Source organism: Scyliorhinus canicula, chromosome 1, assembly GCF_902713615.1.
Source record: "Scyliorhinus canicula chromosome 1, sScyCan1.1, whole genome shotgun sequence".
In the NCBI taxonomy this organism is placed as follows: domain Eukaryota; kingdom Metazoa; phylum Chordata; class Chondrichthyes; order Carcharhiniformes; family Scyliorhinidae; genus Scyliorhinus; species Scyliorhinus canicula.
Window position 1 is genome coordinate 81,889,856 of NC_052146.1, and position 20,298 is coordinate 81,910,153.

At 50.0% G+C, this 20,298-nt stretch overlaps 1 pseudogene; it reads left to right on the forward strand.

Annotated features, from left to right (window-relative positions):
• Window positions 1-20,298, forward strand: part of LOC119970324 — a 50,984-nt pseudogene that overhangs the window by 3,968 nt on the left and 26,718 nt on the right.

Here is a 20,298-nt window from a genome sequence, read left to right on the forward strand (position 1 = left end):
GGCGGGCAGACCAGTAGCGTTCTTCTCCCGAACCCTCACCGCCTCGGAAATTCGGCACTCTGCAGTCGAGAAAGAGGCACAAGCCATAGTGGAGGCCGTACGGCACTGGAGGCTCTACCTAGCTGGTAGGAGGTTCACCCCCGTCACCGGCCAACGGTCGGTCGCCTTTCTGTTCGATAACGCACAACGGGGCAAAATAAAGAATGACAAAATTCTGAGGTGGAGGATAGAGCTCTCCACCTATACGTACGATATTAAATATCGCCCGGGGAAGCTCAACGAGCCCCCGGATGCCCTGTCCCGCGGCACGTGCACCAACATGCAAAAAGACCACCTGAGTGCCATCCACGATGACCTCTGCCAACCGGGGGTCACCCGGCTTGCCCATTTCATCAAGTCCCGCAACCTACCTTACTCCACAGAGGAGGTCAAGGCCATGACTAAGGCATGCCAGATCTGTGCGGAGTGCAAACCGCACTTCTATCGACCAGACAGGGCCCGCCTGATAAAGGCCTCTGGGCCCTTTGAGCGACTAAGTGTGGACTTCAAAGGGCCCCTCCCGTACACCAACCACAACATCTATTTCCTCACCGTTATCGATGAGTTCTCCCGCTTCCCTTTTGCGGTCCCCTGCCCCGATATGACCTCGGCCTCCGTGATCAAGGCACTGCACAGCATCTTCACACTGTCTGGTTTCCCCGCTTATATCCACAGCAACCGGGGTACATCGTTCATGAGCGATGAGCTGCGTCGATATCTGCTCAGCAAGGGCATCGCCTCGAGCAGAACGACGCGCTATAACCCGCGGGGAAACGGGCAGGTGGAGAGAGAGAACGTGACAGTTTGGAAGGCTGTCCTTCTAGCCCTACGGTCAAGGAGTTTCCCAATCGCCCGCTGGCAGGAGGTCTTACCTGATCCCCTACATTCCATTAGGTCGCTCCTCTGTACGGCCATCAACGAGACCCCTCACAATCGTTTGTTTGTCTTCCCCAGGAAGTCCACCTCTGGGGTCTTGCTTCCACGCTGGCTGACGACTCCGGGACCAGTCCTACTCCGGAGACACGTGAGGAGCCATAAAACAGATCCGATAGTCGAGAGGGTCCAATTGCTACATGCAAACCCTCAATATGCCTACATCGAGCACCCCAACGGCAGGCAGGACACCGTCTCCCTGCGAGACCTGGCACCCGCCAGCTTCCCTGCCGACGCCCCCCCTCCTACCGACGCTCCCCTCCCCGCACCAACTGCCGACTCCGACAGCGCCTCCCCCCCCCATAGCGCCCCCTGCCTCCCCAGCCGGAGCCGGCACCAATCACCCTAGTCACCCCGGATACCTCCCCCGCTCCAAAGCGGGCAAAGGCTCAGTCAACCGTGCTCCCGGATATACCATCACCGAAACCGACCGTATCCACGGCACCACCACCGGAGCGGAGAAGGTCAGCACGGACGGTCAGACCACCCAAAAGACTGAACTTATAACTCCACTTTCACCCCCGACGGACTATGTGTTTTTTTAAACAGGGGGTGAATGCGATGAATGGTATCGGCAACTGCTGTAACTGTACCTTGCCTTTAATACATTGGCCCTTTAAGACCGGGCTTGGAACCCTGGGGGACTCCGCCTCTGGCTCCGCCCCCAGTAAACGGTATATAAGGTGATGCTCACTGAGCAGCATGCTGTGACCACACTTCTCGGCAGCTGTCCGGTTCTCTGGTAATTAAAGCCTTTGAGTTACCAATCTTCTCTCCTGTGTCGTAATTGAGGGTATCTCAGCGACATAGTCCCATTTTCTGCACTGAGCAACTCCGCTCGCCAGAACTCCTCAGTGTAGCGAGAGATTGGAATGCCATTTTTAAATGGTGCCCCAATCTCTGGAGCCCCCAAAGCAACCCCAACCCTCCAAGTTCAACTCACAATGAGGGGGGTCCCCTCGGGGCCCTCCTGCACCTTCCCAACACCTTTACACTTCCGGCCTGATCATCACCACGCAAAAAACCCCAGCTTGGTACCTTGGCAGTGCCAACCTGGTACCCTGGCAGTGCCCCTGCCAGCTCGCAGTGCCAACTGGGCACCAGGTGGCACTGCCAGGGTGACAGACAGGCAGTGCCAGGGTACCACCCTGCCAAGAATGCAAGCACCTGGGGTCCTCCAATCCCCTGGGAGACTCCTACGAGTGCCATTCTGTCTGGTCCCAGTTTGTGGAGACCAGTATTGATTGGCTCTCGCCCTAGGTCTCTGAGACGAATCAGATAGATACTAATACCTCGGATGCCTCGGGAAACTCTGGGTCATTAATATATATCAGGAAGAATAAGGGTCCCAAAACTGATCCCTGGAGTACTTCACTACAAACTTTCCTCCAAACTAAATAACAACTATTTGTCATTACTCTCTGTTCCCTGTCACTCAATCATTTTCTTATCCAAATGCCTACTATCCCTTTTATTCCATGAGTTAGAGTTTTGTTCATAAATCTGTTGTCTGCACTGTATCAAGTGCCTTTTGAAAATCCACATATACCAGATCAACAGCATTGCCCTTATCTACCTTCTCTGTTAGCATCTCAGAAAGTTCCAGCAAGTTCTTCAATTATGATTTTCCTTTAATGGGTCCAAGCTGATTTTCCTTACTTGTCCTGCACTTTTCTATGTGACTATTGATTTTGTCCTGAACTATAGGGCGCGATTTTCCCAGCCCCGTGCTGGGCTGGAGGATCGCCGCAACCGCGCCACGCTGCACCGACGCCGGCACGCGATTCTCCAAGGTGCGGAGAATCGGCGCCATTTGCACCGCCGGATTTGGCACTGCGCCGGTCGCAGGCCGCTGTACGAGGCCGGTCCGCCGATTCTCCGGCCCGCATGGGCCGAGCTGCCGCGCGGAAAAGGCAGAGTCCCGCCGGCGCCGGCCACACCTGGTCGCTGCCGGCGGGAACTCTGCGCGAAGGGTCGACGGGGAAGCCTGTGGGGTGGGGGAGGGGGGCTCCATTCCCGGGGGGAGCCTCCGATGGGGTCTGGCCCAAGATTAGGGCCCACCGATCGGCGGGCCAGCCTCTCACCCCCACCAGGGCCTACCTTGTTGCGTGTCCGACCCCAGAACCCCCACTCCATGTTGCGTCGGGTCCGGCATGTTCCGTAAAGACACTGCGCAGGTTTGCGCAGCGCCACTACGCATGCGCGGGTTGGCGCCGCCCCTAGTGCGCACCAGGAAGTGAGACTGGAGTGGCGTGAACCGCTCCAGCTGGCTCCCTGTGGGGGACAGAATCGCTAGTGCCCATGCCCGTTTCGCGCCATCGTGAAACGCAACGGGCGTTCACGATGGCGCGGACACTCTGTCCCACGATCAGAGAATCGCAGCCATAGTTTCCAGACGTTCCCCTACCACTGAAGTCAAACTGTCTGGTCTGTAGTTACCGGCTTTGTCCTTGCACCCCCTTTTTGTTCAAGGGCGTGACATTCACAATTCTCCAGACCCCCGGCACCACTCCTGTGTCTAAGGAAGACTGGAAGGTTATCACCAGTGCCGCTGCAATTTCCGCTCTCATCTCCCTCAATATCCTTAGATGCATCTCATCCTGCCCAGGTGAAAAGATCCAGAGTCTTCACCCACCTAAGATGCCTGAAGGTCAACATAATTTACTACAGGAGACGCACCTGAGGTAGAAGGACCAAATGCTGGTAAGAAAGGGCTGGGTGGGACAGACGTATAATTCATGCTACAGGACGAGGGCTCGGGCAGTAGCCATACTGATCAGCAAGAGGATGAGATTTACGGAGACCAAGATGGTTACGGACCCAGGGGGATGGTACATCATGGTCAGCGGTGTCCTGGAGGGAGCACCGGTGGTGCTGATGAATGTGTACGCCCCCAACTGGGACGACACAGAATTTATAAAAAAGACCATGGCGGAAATCCCTGACATTGACACACACCAACTGATTATGGGGGGGCGACTTTAACTGCGTACAGGACCCATTGACCAATCAATCAAACCCCAGAATGGGGAGAATCACAGGCATGGCTAGGGAGTTGGGAATATTCATGGAGCAGATGGGGCAGTAGACTCATGGAGTTCCTACACCAGTTCTTTTCGCAGGTGCACAGAGTGCACACCCGCATCGACTTCTTTGCAGTGGGGAAATTGGTGCTTCCAGGAATCATAGGAGCGGAATATTCCGCGATCATCATCTCCTACCACACTCCACATTACATGGATGTGAGGTTGGAGACGGGTCGTGCCCAGCGCCCCACATGGAGGCTCGTCACGACCTCTTGGCCGACAAGACCTTCTGCCAAACAACATCGCGGGCCATAGGCGATTACGTTAATAACTCTCACCCTCCACATTCTGGGAGGCACTGAAGGCCATGATTAGAGGACAGATCATAGCCTACAAGACATGCAGAGTTAGGAAAGAGGGTGGCCAGGCAACAGCTAGTTAACTCCATTCTGGTGGTCAACAGAAAGCTCTCCGAGGCCCTGACCCCGGCGGAGAGGAAAAAGCTGCAAATAGACTTTAACCTGTTATCCACCAGGAAAGCAGTGCACCAACTCTGCCAGACATGGGGGACCTTCTACGAACACGGAGACAAGTCTGGCCACCTACTGGCTCATCAGCTGAGAAAGCAGGCAGCCACAAGGGAAATAGCGCAGGTAAATAACAGCAGAGGCAGATTGGTAGCAAATGAGGTCAATCAGGCACATCGAGACCTTCCATCGAGGACTGTACACATCCGAGCCCCGCACCAGGGACATGGGGATGAAACAGTTCCTTGAAACTACCAGTCGTGGGAGAAGACAGACAGGGGGGACTGGAAGCACCAGTAGATCTGGCAGAAATCATGGAGAGCATCAACTCCATGCAGGTGGGGAAGACACCGGCATCAAATGGTTCCCGGAGGACTTCTCTCAAAAATTTGTGCCAGCCTTGGCACCACACCTCAGGGACATGTTCGTGGACTTGCTGGCAAGAGGCACTTTGCCTCCTACGCTAGTGCAGGCCCCAATCTCACTGATACCCAAAAAGGATAAAGACCCGACGGAATGTGGATCAGGGGGCAGCAGGGTAGCATGGTGGTTAGCATAAATGCTTCACAGCTCCAGGGTCCCAGGTTCGATTCCCGGCTGGGTCACTGTCTGTGTGGAGTCTGCACGTCCTCCCCCTGTGTGCGTGGGTTTCCTCCGGGTGCTCCGGTTTCCTCCCACAGTCCAAAGATGTGCGGGTTAGGTGGATTGGCCATGCTAAATTGCCCGTAGTGTCCTAATAAAAGTAAGGTTGGGGGGGGGGGGTTGTTGGGTTATGGGTATAGGGTGGATACGTGGGTTTGAGTAGGGTGATCATGGCTCGACACAACATTGAGGGCCGAAGGGCCTGTTCTGTGCTGTACTGTTCTATGTTCTATATAGACGCGGAAATACTTGCAAAGGTCTTGATCAAAAGGCTGGAAAGTTGTGTACCACAGGTGGTCGCAGAGGACCAAATGGGCTTTGTCAAAGGTAGGCAACTCACTGCAATCAGGCGGCTGCTGAATGTAATAATGCCACCCCCCGGGGAGAAAACACCAGAGGTGATCGTCTCCTTTGACGTAGAAAAGGTCTTCGACAGAGTCGAATGGAAGTACCTCCTCGAGGCACTGGAATGGTTTGGACTCGGAGCGGGATTCACCGCCTGGGTGAGACTCCTGTTCAACGCTCCCAAGGCGACCGTTCGAACCAACACCACCAGCTCTGAATACTTCCAGGTATAAAGAGGCACAAGGCAAGGATGCCCATTGTCCCCACTCTTGTTCGCGCTAGCAATCGAACCCCTGGTGATGGCCCTGTGGGATGCGAAAAGCTTGAAGGGATCCAGAGAGGAGACAGAGAGCGCAGAGTCTCTCTCTATGCAGATGACCTGCTCCTGTATGTCTCGAAGCAGCAGGAAGGACTGAAGGCAATCATGCAGATCGTTGGCAAAAGTGAGGCACAGAACTGATTCCGATACCTGGGGATCCAAATAGCCAGGGACTGGGCACAGATCGACAAGTGGAACCTAACCAGCCTGGTGGAGGAAATTACAAAGGACCTGCAGAGGTGGAGCGCACTCCCACATTCCCTGACCGGGAGAGTGCAGACAATCAAGATGAAGGTGCTGCCGATGTTTCTCTTCCTGTGTAGATCCATACCGATCTTCATCCCCAAATCCTTTTCCCAAAACGTAGACAGTTTAATCATGCCGTTTGTGTGTGTGTGTGTGTGTGTGTGGGGGGGGGGGGGGAAAGAACCCGAGAATTCCCAAACTGACACTGCAAAGTGTTGTTGAAAACTTACCACTATTTTTAGAATTCCCCTATACCAAAAAGGGCTGACATTCTAAATGCTGAACAGGGATTCTCACTCCCGAACTCCTATGCAGACTTCGGTGGGTGCTATTCAGGTCAAACTATATTTTCAAGTTATCCCCCGGTATAACCCATATCTTCATAGAACATTTCATCTACTTACCACTAAGTAGCATCGAACCTGGGTCCCGCATTGCTAAGTAAGTAAAGTAGACTTTGGAATAACCACTGTTCCAGGTTAAAAATTTTATGTTATTTTATCATTATATTTTTTCTTTTAAAAGCTGCAATCACTGTCTTTACAGAAAGGTAAAAAGATCTTGCTTCTGGATCCTTCTGGTTGGTTGAAGGGACCTTCAGGCTCACCTTGACAATCAGTCTTCTTTAAAGTCTGGACTTCTTTAGATGTATTCGCTGGTTAGCTCAGTTGCTATGTTCTATCTTTCCCATGTACTGAGCTATGAGAGCTGGCTCTGCTGGCTATCTCTGAGCTGACTCTGAGCTGACTCTGCCTCCTCTTTAAATTCTGGTCTTCCTTAGATGTATTAGCTGTTTTCACTTGGCTACTTGGCTCTGTCCCTTTCCCATGACCGAGCTAACTGTAAGCGGACTCTGCTTGCTTCTCTTGTTCCTTCTCTGCTTCTCCACCTCTCTGCTTCTCTCTGAGTTCTGGTATTCCTGCTCTGGTTTCTGGGGTTTATATTCTCTTTCTAACAGTTATTAAGTTTTTATGACTTTATTGTAAAGTAACTTTTCTTTCGCTTGGATTGTAAAAGGTACCTTTAATCTGAATGTTTCTAACACGACTAAGTATTCATTTTGGGCATGGCCTCAGCCCTCAGATCTGATTACATTGTCCTTTGTGATGTTCAAAATGGTTTGATTTCAAGAGGGGTGTGAATCTTGGTTCCTGTCATTTCTATAGTTTTATTTTCGAATTGTGTCCCCAGCTCATAATTTTGACTTTGATTTTGGCTTTAAATTATGTTTCTCGTAGACTGATAGTCTCCAATTTTCTTTAATTTACCTGGTGTTCGCAGAATTTCACACTTAGAATTGTCACCAAATTCAGCTGAACCTCGTCCTTTCCTTTCCAGCTGCTTACTAAGATATTTAATTTCAATGAAGGTGTGAAACATTGCTTTTAGCTGTATGCTAAAATCCACTTGGTTATAACTTGAAAAGTTTACATTTATCACCTAGCTCAATTGAAACCGTCATCCATGATTTCCAGATGCTTACTAAGATGGTTAGTTTCAATGAAGGTGTGAACCATTGTTTTTAGCTGCATACAGAAATCCTAAGGGCGCGATTCTCCGCACTCACGACGGTGCGGAGAATAGCGGGGTTCGTAAATTTTTACGGCCACGCTAGTCTGACGCCCTCCCGCTATTCTCCCCCCCCCCCCCCCCCCCCCACGCCCGACACGAATCGCTGCCGCCGTTTTTTTACGGCCAGCAGCGATTCTCAGCTGGCCGATGGGCCGAAGTCCAAGCCCTTTACGGCTGTTTTTACGAACGGCAAACACACCTGGTCTGGCCGTTCGTAAAAACGGCCGTAAAGTCCCGATTTTGAAAACCATGGCACCGATTGGCACGGCAGTACCACGGCCGTGCCAAGGGTGCCATGGGCCCGTGATCGGTGGGCACCGATCGCGGGCAGCGTGTCCGATTCCTGCGCACTCTTTGTCCTTCCGCCGCCCCGCTGTATCACTTCGCGGGGCGGCTGAGGGGCATCCCGGCCCACGCATGCGCGGGTTTTGCGCAAATGTGCGATGACGTCATCCACGCATGCGCGGGTTGGAGTCTTCTAATCTGCGCATGCGCGGCTGGCGTCATGTGACGCGTCAGCCGGTGCAAACTCTGGCAAGCGGGCTTAACAAAATTCGTTAAGCCCGCGATGCTGGAGTTCACGGCCGCGCCATACTAGCCCCGACCGGGGACCAGAATCGGTTCCCGGTCGGGGAGGGGGAGGCTGGCGTCAAATCCGCCCGGATTTGACGCCAGCCTTACGATTTCTCCCTGTCTGGGAGAATCGCGCCCTGTGTGTTTGCTAAGCCTGTTTGGGAGAAAGAATCTGCATTTTATAATCCTGCTCTTTGCAGCTGCTGTTAACCCTTCATGGGTTCTTTCTCTGTACCCTCTCATGTTTCTTAAATCAGACCAGATATTGCCAGACTTCCATGTTTCAAATGACACATCTTTCCATATTTTCAATTACAAAAGGGGGAAAATTAAAGGTGGCTTGGCCTTATTAAACCTGAAATACTGCCACTGGGCAGCAACAGCAGAAAGAGTGAGGGGTTGGGTGAACAATACCAACTCAGAGTGGGTGCAGATAGAGGAGGCCTCCTGCAAGGGAATGACCCTCCGAGCCTTGGCTACAGCAGCACTCCCATCCCCCTTGGCAAAATGCACACCAAGCCCAGTAGTAGCAGCCACACTGAAAATGTGGGCCCAATTAAGACAGCACTTTGGGCTGACGAGGATGTCCCTCACGGCTCCCATCTGCGGCAATCACAAATTCCCCCCAGCCATGCTTGTCATGACCTTTAGGAAATGGAGATGGAACGAGGGGAACACTGACAATTAGAGACTTCTACGTAGGGCACAGACTAGCGACACTGGACAAATTATGGAGAAATGGGAACTGCCGACTGGACAGGAAATGAGATACCTGCAAATACAGCACTTCCTCCGCAAAGAGACAGTAGGGTACCCCGGGGGCCTCGCAGACTACGCGATTAGAGGACCTGATAAACTCTGACAGAAAAGAAGGGAGACTATGTGGGGAAAAGTATGAACAGCTCCTGGACAGAGTCGGAACATCACTGCACGAGACCAGACAGAAATGGGAGGACGAACTGGAGACAGAAGTGGGATGGGGACTCTGGAGCGAAGCACCTAGCAGGGCTAACTCCACCTCCTCCTGTGTAAGGCTTGGCCTCATGCAGTTCAAAGTGGTGCACAGAGCACACTTGACCAGAACTCGAATGAGCAGGTTCTTCGCGGAAGTGGAGGACAAATGTGAACGGTGCCAGAGGGGCCCGGCCAACCACACCCACATGTTCTGGGCTTGTCCCAAACCTGCAGGGTTCTGGACAGCCTTCTCCGAGGCAATGTCCAAGGTTGTGGGGGTGAGGGTGAAGCCATGCCCAATAGTGGCAACCTTCGGGGTATCAGAGCAGCCAGAGCTACACATGGGAAAGAGGGCCGACGCCAAAGCTTTCGCTTCCCTCATCGCACACCGGAGAATCCTGCTCGGCTGGCGATTAGCAGCACCACCCACAGCTGCAGACTGGCTTGCTGACCTTTGGAATTGCACCACCTGGAGATGATTGAGTATGCCATCCGAGGGTCGGTGGAAGGCTTCCTAAGTGCATGGGGGCAGTTTGTCGGCCTGTTACAGATACCTCCTCTGATAGTGATGCAAACACTTCACTAGATCTACCTACCAACTTTGTTTGAAATCTAGCCATTTCATTTGTTTAGCTACCTTCTCAAATGAAATGAAAAAGGCTACTACCTCCTTCTCATCAACCTTGGCAATGCTTGGACATATTTAAATAGATCCCCACCAAGCCTTCGACTATGATGCTCTTTCTCACTATCCTCATCACTGTTCTCAAACTGTACGTTTCTCTTTACATCCGCCAACTGACTGTCGCACTCGAAACTCTGTTTCATGGTCATTTTCTTAAGTTCAAAGTCTCTCTCTTTTCTTTTCCCCAGATGTGTCCCTCCCTTTCTCTTGCTTTTTGTTCTGCTAGGGCTATTCTTTCTTTTTCCCTTTCTTCTCTCTCCTTTTCTTTTGTTCTTATCTGTACCTCCCTTTCTCTTCCTTTTTGTTCTGCTCGGGCTATTCTTTCTTTTTCCCTTTCTTCATATTCAAGCTGCTTTAATTCTTTTTCACATTCAAGCTTCTTGATCTGTAATTGAATTCTTGCCATTTCCAATTATTCTGACTGTGTCTCAGGCAATTTTAAATGCTCAGCTACCGTCGCAATTACCTCTTCTTTTCGTATTTTGCCAGGCAATGTTAACTGCAATGCTTGTGCCAAATCTAAAAGCCTTTTTTTCATCTCTGTTTGTAAGGTACTGCGTGTGACCTCCACCCCAAAAGGTTTCTGAGCTTCTGAAAGTGCCATTGTCCACAACACACTCCCTACTTAAAATGGAATACACCACCTGAAAATGCTCACCACTCACTGTCTTTAAGTTCACTAAGCCAAACCAATCACAAAAGATAGACTTTTATCCCACGAGTTCCCAATTTGTTATGGGCCAGGGTTTAGAAAACTCCAAAGTATATCATTGAGTTCATATGACCTATGGCTGTTTATTGATTTTGGTTATGATGAGTACAAGGGCATGGCTTTTAGGTGTTATTCAACAGAGACCTTAAGCACTTTTAATCAAAAACAAAGTTTATTCTATAAATTTAGTTAACATTTTTATAAACACACACAGTAAGCTTTTTTATCAACTACGAACATAAATACCCCACACAGCTACAGTAATCTCATAACCCTTAATAAATTCCCCCTTTAGCTGTTCCAATTTAATAACAAGATCCCATAAACCAGAAAACCCTTTTCAAAGGTGTGGCCCAGCACATAGCACCCAAGACCTGATATGGATTCTCCTGTTTCCTTTCCAAAACAGCAGGTTTGAATTTCTTCCAGAAGACAGTTATTTCATTTCAAGTTATCAAGCAGTCTGGAAAACGGCTTTTAAAATGCAGATAGAGAAAATCCTTATTTCAACCTGAGCAGAGAAAAAAACATTTCAAGTAAAACCAACCCCCAGAGCCACAGCCCAGCTCCACCCACACAATTACATCACTGAAGCCATGTGATAAGACAAAAACATTTCTTAAAGGGACACTCACATGGCAGAGGGAAGAGGATAAAAGGCTGGAAATACACAAAAGGGAAGAATGTGGGAGGGAGATGGCAACCCCCCCCCCCCCCCCCCCCCAATCACAGGAGAAACACAGCCGAAGTCGATGGGGAAGAAAAGAAAGGGGGCAAGAGGAAAGGGAGAAAAGGGAGGGAAACACCACCCCCCTGAAAAATCAACCGGGGGGACATAAGGGAGTGGGGGCGGAGGGGAGGGGGGGGGGTGCACATGCCGAGCCAGAGGGCAGTAGAATATAAATAGGCTAAATTAAGGGAAGGACAAGACAAACCTTTCTATAATGCAGTAAATAAACCTGGCCAGCAATGTACATAACTGTTTATAAATTTTGAAAATGCCAATAAAAAGGTTTTTTTTTAAATGTTGTGTTCTGAAATCCTTGATAATGGCTCTAGCAACTTCCCAGTACCAGTGTTAGGTTCACTGGTCTATAGTTCCCTGTTTTTTCGCTACCTCCCTTTTTTTTTTAATAAACAATTTTATTGAGGTAGTTTTTGGCTTTATAAACAGTTACAGACATCATCAGAAAGGAAGCAAAAAAGGCAAAAATGTGCAAACATCCACGTACTTTCAATACTTCCATCGTAACATATTGCACAGGCCCGCTCCCCTCCCACCGGTACTACCCGCCATATTTTCCCTCCTACTCTACTCTACCCCCCCCCCCCCCTCCCCCCATCCCCCTGCTGACGCTCACTCTCCCGCAAAGGAGTCAATAAATGGTTGCCACCTCCGGGTGAACCCCTGCACAGATCCCCTCAAGGCGAACTTAATTTTTTCCATCCCCAGGAAACTCGACATGTCCGCAAGCCACCACTCAGTCTTCGGGGGCTTTGAGTCCCTCCACGCCAATAATATTCGTTGCCGGGCTATCAGGGAAGCAAAGGCCAGCACATCGGCCTCTTTCTCCCCCTGGACGCCGGGGTCTTCCGAAACCCCAAAAATTGCCACCCCTGGACTCATCACCACCCTTGTTTTTAGCACCTGGGACATGACCCCCGCAAATCCCTCCCAGTACCCCCTCAGCTCAGGGCATGCCCAAAACATGTGAACATGGTTCGCTGGTCCTCCCACGCACCTAGTGCATTTGTCCTCTATCCCGAAAAATTTGCTCATCCGAGCCACCGTCATATGGGCCCGGTGAACGACCTTAAATTGGATCAGCCCGAGCCTAGCACATGTCGCGGTCGAGTTTACCCTACTCAGGGCCTCTGCCCTCAGCCCATCCTCCATTTCCCCGCCTATCTCCTCCTTCCATTTAAGTTTCAGTTCCTCTGTCTGGGACCCTTCCTCCCTCATGAGCACCTTATATATACCCGAGACTCTGCCCTCCCCTTCTTCCCTCCTAGAGACTATTCTGTCGAGGATCCCCATTGGTGGGAGGCGGGGGAAAGATGGGACCTGTCTACGAACAAAGTCCCGCAACTGTAAGTATCTAAAATCATTTCCCCTTACCAACCCAAATTTCTCCTCCAAGCTCCTCAAACTCGCGAAGCTCCCTTCCAGGAACATATCACCCACCCTTCCCGCCCCTGCTCGCCGCCATACTCGGAACCCCCCATCCATGCTGCCGGGGGAAAACCGATGATTGTCGCAGATTGGCGCCCAGACAGACGCCCCCATCTCCCCCACATGCCTCCTCCACTGGCCCCATATCCGCAGGGTCGCCACCACTACCGGGCTGGTGGTGTACTTGGCCGGCGGCAGCGGTAGAGGAGCCGTGACCAGGGCTTCCAAACTGGAGCCCCTGCACGAAGCCGCCTCCACCCGCTCCCAAATAGACCCCGTACCCACCATCCACTTCCTTATCATAGCGATGTTGGCCGCCCAGTAATAATTGACCAGACTCGACAAAGCCAGCCCTCCCTCGCTGCGGTTCCTCTCCAACATCGCCTTCTTCACCCGCGGAGACTTTCCCGCCCAGACAAAGCTCATGATCAGCCCGTTAACTCTTTTGAAGAAGGACTGTGGGATAAAGATCGGGAGGCACTGAAAAATAAACAAAAATCGAGGGAGGATTGTCATCTTTACAGTCTGCACCCTCCTTGCCAGCGACAGCGGGAGTGCATCCCATCTCCGAAACTCTGCTACCTCCCTTTTTGAATAGTGGGGTTATATTAGCTACCCCCCAATCTGTAGGAACCATTTCAGAGTCCAAAGAATTTTGGAAAATGACCACCGATGGATTTACTATTTCTAGGGCCACTTCCTTATGTACTCTGAGATGAAGATTCTCAGGCTCTGGATATTTGCCGCCTTCAATCCCATTAATTTCCCCAAAACTATTTATTTACTAATACTAATTTCTTTCAGCTCCTCATTGAAACTGTTGTTTCTCAGAACTACCGGTACATTATTCATGTCTTCCTTTGTAAAGGCAGAAGCAAAGTATGAATTTGGTTCCTCCGCCATTTCTTTATTCCCCGTTATGAATTCCTCCATTTCAGACTGTAAGGGGCCTTCAACAGTTTTTATCAATCTTTTTCTCTTTACATACCTGTAGAAACATTTGCAGCCAGTTTTTATGCTCCCCACTAGCTTACTTTCAAATTGTATTTTCCCCTTCTTAATCAATCCCTTGGTTCGCCATTACTGAATTTTAAATTATTCCTAATCCTCAAGTCTTTTTCTTGCTAATTTGTATGCCTCTCCTTTGAATCTAATACTATCTCTAATTTCCCTTGTAAGCCTTGGTTTGACTCCTGAGGATAACTCCTGGGTATAACCCTCTTGCTCCTAACACATGACCTATTTATAGCCACGTCATCGTGTTCTCATGTCTGCACCATGTTTGGTTAAAATGCTAAACCTCCCCCCCCCCCCCCCCCCCCCCCAAGCATGGAGGACTGGGTCAATGATATGGCAGGGTTTATTAAATTAGAGAAGGTGAAATCTGCCCTAAGGGGGTCGGTGCAGGGGTTTTTCAGGAGGTGGCAACCATTTCTGGATTTCCTGGCAGAACGATAGAAGGCCAGTAGCAGCAGCAACCCGGGGGTGGGGGGAGGGGCGGTTGTTTCTTTGTTTTGGACTGAAGAGACGTGCATAGATGTTCTGTGCTAATGACGGGCGCTATTTGTTTCTTCTTTTGTGTATACATGGGGGTGGGGGGGGGGGGGGGTTCTGTCCTTTCTGTTGAAGGGACGGGCAGTTGTTTTGTGGGAATGACGGGTGTTCATTTATCTCTTCCTTTTTATACCGGGGGGGGGGGGGGGGGGGGGGGGGGTTGTTCTTTCTGTTCTTTGTAATTTTTTTCTTTTTGTTGTTCATATTTTGTGAAAATTTGAATAAAAATTTTTTTTTTTTTTTAATGCTAAATCTCCCATCTAACTGTGGGTGTATCTTGACACATGGTCTGAAATGGTCCAACAAGGTCCACCATTGCCTTTTTAGGATCTCCACAGAGACTCATAGCTTTAAATAGAAATTTGAATTTCCAGTTAATAATTGACAGGATGACACAATGACCGCTAAGGACCTGCCCAGCTACCAAGGCACCCGCCCCTTTATTGGCCGAAATCGAAGAGAGTGATCAGAGCCCTGTCGAACTATTGGGTCCAAGGTTCAAGACCACCCCAAAGAGTACGAAATCCCAGAGGGATAAAAGAGAGCACAGCCATGTGTTCTGTGTCTTTTGGATCCGGCCTGTGCCAACCCAACTGCAGCAGGAACAGCCAGCCAAGTTCAAGACCAACGATGGCTACCTGACGGATGAGCCCAGCAGAGACAGAGCCACTTTCTTCGAACCAGCCAAGTGAAATCCAGATAAAGGCCTTATCCATTTGCACAGTGCCGGTTGCCCTAAAGTTAAGTATAGGTTATTGTAGCTGATAGGTGTAGTTTAACTCATAGTAGATATTGTGTTTGCATGTTGAGATAACTCTTGTGTATTTAAATAAACCATCTTTTGAATTAGTTAATTGGTTGTGTGATCATTTGATCGATATAAGGGAAGGCTTGTGGTTCACTGAGATAAATAAATAGAGCAATGTTATTGGCGACCTCTGATGGGACTCGATTAGAAGAGAGAACCCATAAACTTTGAATCCAATTGCGAGAAAGAGAAAGAACCACAAGTGCAAGTCCCATATCGACCAAATAACCAAATTTCGGAAGTGTGTACTAACCCGCATGCGTACCTAACAGGAAGAGTAAGGTAAACTCGTTAGAATTGTGTACAACTATCGAGGGATTGTGAGCTGGAAAATAGCTTAAGTAATACCCTCTGTTCAAATCACCACCTTATTCCCGTGTCCCAAATTAAAAGTAGAGAAAGGGATAAGAGAATTAATTGCCACTAAAGCAATGGCAATATTGATGAATCCACAGGAACCCAAGGTCGCAGCGACCAACAGAGCAGAGCAATGCCCGATATGGAAGAGTTAAGGAAATACCTAAAGGGGAAAGGATAGCCCCTTTGGTCTAATTTTTTGCGCTAATGATGAGTCAGGTCCAGGAAAGATAGGACAGACTTGGTGGGAGAACCTAAGCGAGGTCCACAAGAAAAATATAGGGAAAGTCAGAAAACCGATGGCAATTGTGTCCTGTTTGGCACAGTTGTGGGGCACAGAAGAGGTCGTGAAGACGCTCCGTAGGCAGTTAATTGTGAAGGAAGAAATTGAGAAACAATGAGGGAAACCGTAGTGAAAGCGAGAAGATAATTGAGCAACTCTGGGAACAGTTAGCAGCTAAGGATAAGGAAATGGCCGACGTGAAACGCGCACATCAATCTTGTCTAGTTCACCTTAGTAGCTTCTAGACCCAGTATTATAAAGCCGACCAAGATACACAGCGCACAGTCCTGGTAAGAGAGGAAACAGAACAATGGGTTGCCCAGCTAACTAGCAAATGCGCAGATTTAAAGCCGCTTTGAGAGCGCTCCACAACTCCAATAAGGAACAGAGACAGAGTACCATTGGCCATGCTAAATGCCAACAGAATATAGAAAAGTTACTGTAATGAACTCCAATTGGCTTTATTGGTTGGCCAATTGGAGTATGAGCTCCCTCAATGATAGCTCATTGAGGGGGCCCATATAATCACCTGTGTAGGCTTTGTGAGCAGTCTTAAGTTGACTGGACTGCTAGCAGCACTGTTTGTAGCTACTCCTGTAATATCGTATTGTAAATAAATATTGGTGTGGTGACGGAACTCCTGCCTCCCGTGGATTACTACTGTGGCGACGAGGTAAACTACGAATTTTGCGGAGACCAGCTGCCGCACTCGGAGGGTAAGCCTTGCCATTTTAAAAATGCCGTTTTTTGGGAGGTTAGAGGCATTCGACCCGGCTATTGAGGACTGGTCCCAGTATGTGGAGAAAATGTGTTACTTCTTCCGGACAAATGATATACTGACGGACGAAAGGAGACGGCTTATCCTGCTGTCGGCGTGCGGACCCTCCGCTTTCGCCATTATACGTAATCTGACTTATCCTGATGCGCCGGACACGAAAACTTTCCAAGAAGTAACGGAATTGGTGAAAGAGCACTACGACCCAAAACCACCCCTCATTTTGCGTAGGTACAGATACTACACAGCAAAGCGGGAAGACAGGGAGTCAGTCACAAATTTCTTGACCCACCTGAGAAGGCTGGCAGAAAAATGTGAGTTTGGCCCGACGCTAAATGAAATGCTTCGGGACCGGTTAGTGTGTGGTATAAACAACCTCACAATATAGAAACGCCTGTTGGCGGAAATGGAGCTAGACTGCAGGCAGGCGTTACAGCTCGCACTGTCCCTAGAAAAGGCAGCAAGTGGGGCGCAGGGACTACAGGGCACGCCAATGGAGGTAGATACCTGTGAGAGGAACTACCACAACGGGTCCTGCTACCAGATAGCCGCTCTCAGGAAAAACCTGAGGAATAGAGGGAAAAAGGAAAACCCCAGAACTGCCCCCAAGTCTGCCAGGACTAACTGGAGACAGAGGGAAGTACCGGCTGAGGCTCCCCCAACAGAGAAGGACCGTTTCTGGCACCAGACAGAGTGGGGTAACAATGACAGAAACCCTAGAAGGAGGTGGCAAAAGAGGAATAGCAGGTGGGGACGCAGGGAAGTGCACAACCTAGACGCCCCATCCTCCTCCGAAGGGGAACAATTATATAATATTACAACGAAGAAAGCAGAACCCATTAGGATTACCCCACGAGTGAACGGGCGGCCGACAGTAATGGAAATAGACACGGGTGCGGCCGTATCAGTAATGGGAGTGGCAGCATTTAGAAAAATCAAAGATGGGCTCCAGCCATTAACCCTAACAAAAACATCGACGAAACTTAAAACCTACGTGGGGGAACTCCTGGAAGTTCTAGGCACGACTCATGTACCTGTGGAATAGAGAAACAATTGCTCAGATAACCGTTGACGATAGTAGAGGGCTCCGGACCGAGCTTAATTGGACGGAACTGGCTGAAAGACCTGAAATTAGATTGGATGAAAATTTTCCAGAGTGGAAGCGGGCAGTTGAGTGGAGTACTCCAAAAATACCCTGAGGTCTTCCAGGAAGGTTTGGGGGAAATCATAGGCACCAAAGCAACTTTGCACGTGGACCCAGAAGCCCTTCCGAAATTTTGTAAGGCCAGGCCGGTACCTTTTGCATTAAGGAAGGAAGTAGATGACGAAATAGAAAGGTTACGGCGCGACGGCATTATCAGACCAGTACAGTTCTCGGAATAGGCAGCGCCGGTGGTACCAATTTTGAAGCCAGACAGCTCGATACGTCTCTGTGGAGATTTCAAACAGACAGTAAACAAATACGCACTGCTGGACAAATACCCAATCCCGAAAATAGACGACCTATATGCCAAATTGGCAGGTGGGCTTTTGTTCACGAAACTAGACATGAGCCACGCCTACCTGCAGTTAAAAATGGACAAGGGCTCCCAGAAGTTCGCTACGATCAACACCTTGAAGGGCCTTTTTCGTTATACTAGGCTATCTTTTGGAGTGTCATCAGCCTGCGCTATATTCCAGCGAACGATGGAAAATATTCTGCAGAGACTACCGCAGGTGGCGATTTATTTGGACGATGTCTTAATCACGGGTAGGACAAACAGGGAACACTTAAGGAACCTGGAGGAAGTGCTCAGGCGTTTCACAAAGGCAGGCGTACGGCTAAAAAGGGAAAAATTTGTTTTTCTGGCCCCACAAGTGACGTACCTGGGATATAAAGTAGACGAGTCAGGCTTACATCCATTAGAAGACAGAGTAAGGGCAATAAAAGAAGCCCCAGCTCCCACCACGGTCCAGGAGTTACGATCATTTCTAGGGTTGGTAACCTATTATGGAAAATTTATTGAAAATAGGGCGTCCATCCTAGAACCCCTCCACCAGCTACTAAAAAAGGGGCAAGAATGGAAATGGTCCACCCGCCAAAACCGAGCATTTAGGGACATTAAGGAACAGCTGTCATCCGAAAATGTCCTAGAGCATTATAACCCAAGGAAGGAGTTGGTGGTCACTTGTGATGCATCCCCATACGGGGTAGGAGCCGTCTTAGCCCATAGAGGAAGGAATGGGGAAGAACGGCCAATAGCCTATGCTTCGAGGACCTTGGCGATGGCTGAGAGGAAGTACGCCCAAATCGAGAAGGAAGGACTGGCGGTGATATTCGCAGTAAAAAAATTTCACCAGTATCTGTACGGGCGGAAATTCACCATAGTGACGGACCATAAGCCGTTATTAGGGTTATTAAAAGAAGACAAGTCAATACCCCCGATTGCATCAGCTAGAATCCAACGCTGGGCGCTGCTACTGGCGGCATATAGTTACGTTCTGGAGCACAGACCGGGAACGCGAGAAGCACATGCAGATGCTTTGAGCAGACTTCCCCTCCCGGTCACTCCGCCGCAAATACCAAAAGTAGAGGAGACAGTAATGACTCTAAATTTTTTGGACACCCTACCAGTAGGCGCACATCATATTCGGTTGTGGACGCAAAAAGACCCAGTTTTAGCCAAGATGAAGCATTTACTGCTGACAGGGGAACTGGAAAGACCAGTGGAGCCCCAGATGCACCCATACTGGAGCAGAAGGGACCAAATAACCGTAGAAGACGGTATCCTATTATGGGGAGCCCGGGTAATCGCCCCAGCTCAGGGCCGTCAGGGAATCTTAACTGAGTTACATCACGGACACCCAGGGGTGTCTAAAATGAAGATGCTAGCTCGAAGCTACGTTTGGTGGCCAGGTTTGGACACAGACATAGCAGCCTTGGTACGTCGGTGCCAGGAGTGCCACCAGCGGCGCCATTGCACCCGTGGGAATGGCCAGGCAGACCGTGGACCCGCCTGCATATTGACCACGCCGGCCCTTTCATGGGCTCAATGTTTTTGGTGATAGTGGACGCCCACTCCAAATGGTTGGACGTCCACCGGGTAAACACGGCAAGCACAGCATCGACAATTGAAAAGCTCAGGGCCTCGTTTGCAACACATGGACTTCCGGAGGTATTGGTGTCGGACAACGGAACGGCATTCACAAGTGGGGAATTTGGAAAATTCCTGAAGAAAAACGGAGTCCTTCACATCAAAACGGCCCCTTACCATCCAGCGATCAACGGCCTGGCAGAGAGAGCGGTCCAGACACTTAAAGCGGGACTCAAGAAGCAGCCGGCAGCGTCAATAGACACAAAGCTCTCCCGCTGGCTGTTTGATTACAGGACCACACCGCATTCCACAACGGGCATACCGCCAGCTGAACTCTTAATGGGAAGGCGGCTGCGAACGAGGCTGAGTCTCCTTTTCCCAAATTTAACGGGGAAAGTGGAGAAACAACAGGAGGCCCAACGCAGGGGGCATGATAATAGTCGGCAGCAGACACATTTCCAGGTGGGGGCACCGGTTTGGGTCAAGAATTATGGGAATGGACCAACGTGGGTCAAAGGCACGGTCGAGTCCCAAACAGGGCCCATATCCTATGAGGTTTCAATAGGAGGTAAGGTGCTGAAGAAACACTTAGACCAAATAAGGGCAGCGGAACCACACCTGGACGCAGGCGAAACAGGACCGCCTCAAGCTGGGATAGCCCAGACGGAAAGGATACCCACACCCCAGCCCCGAGCAATTTC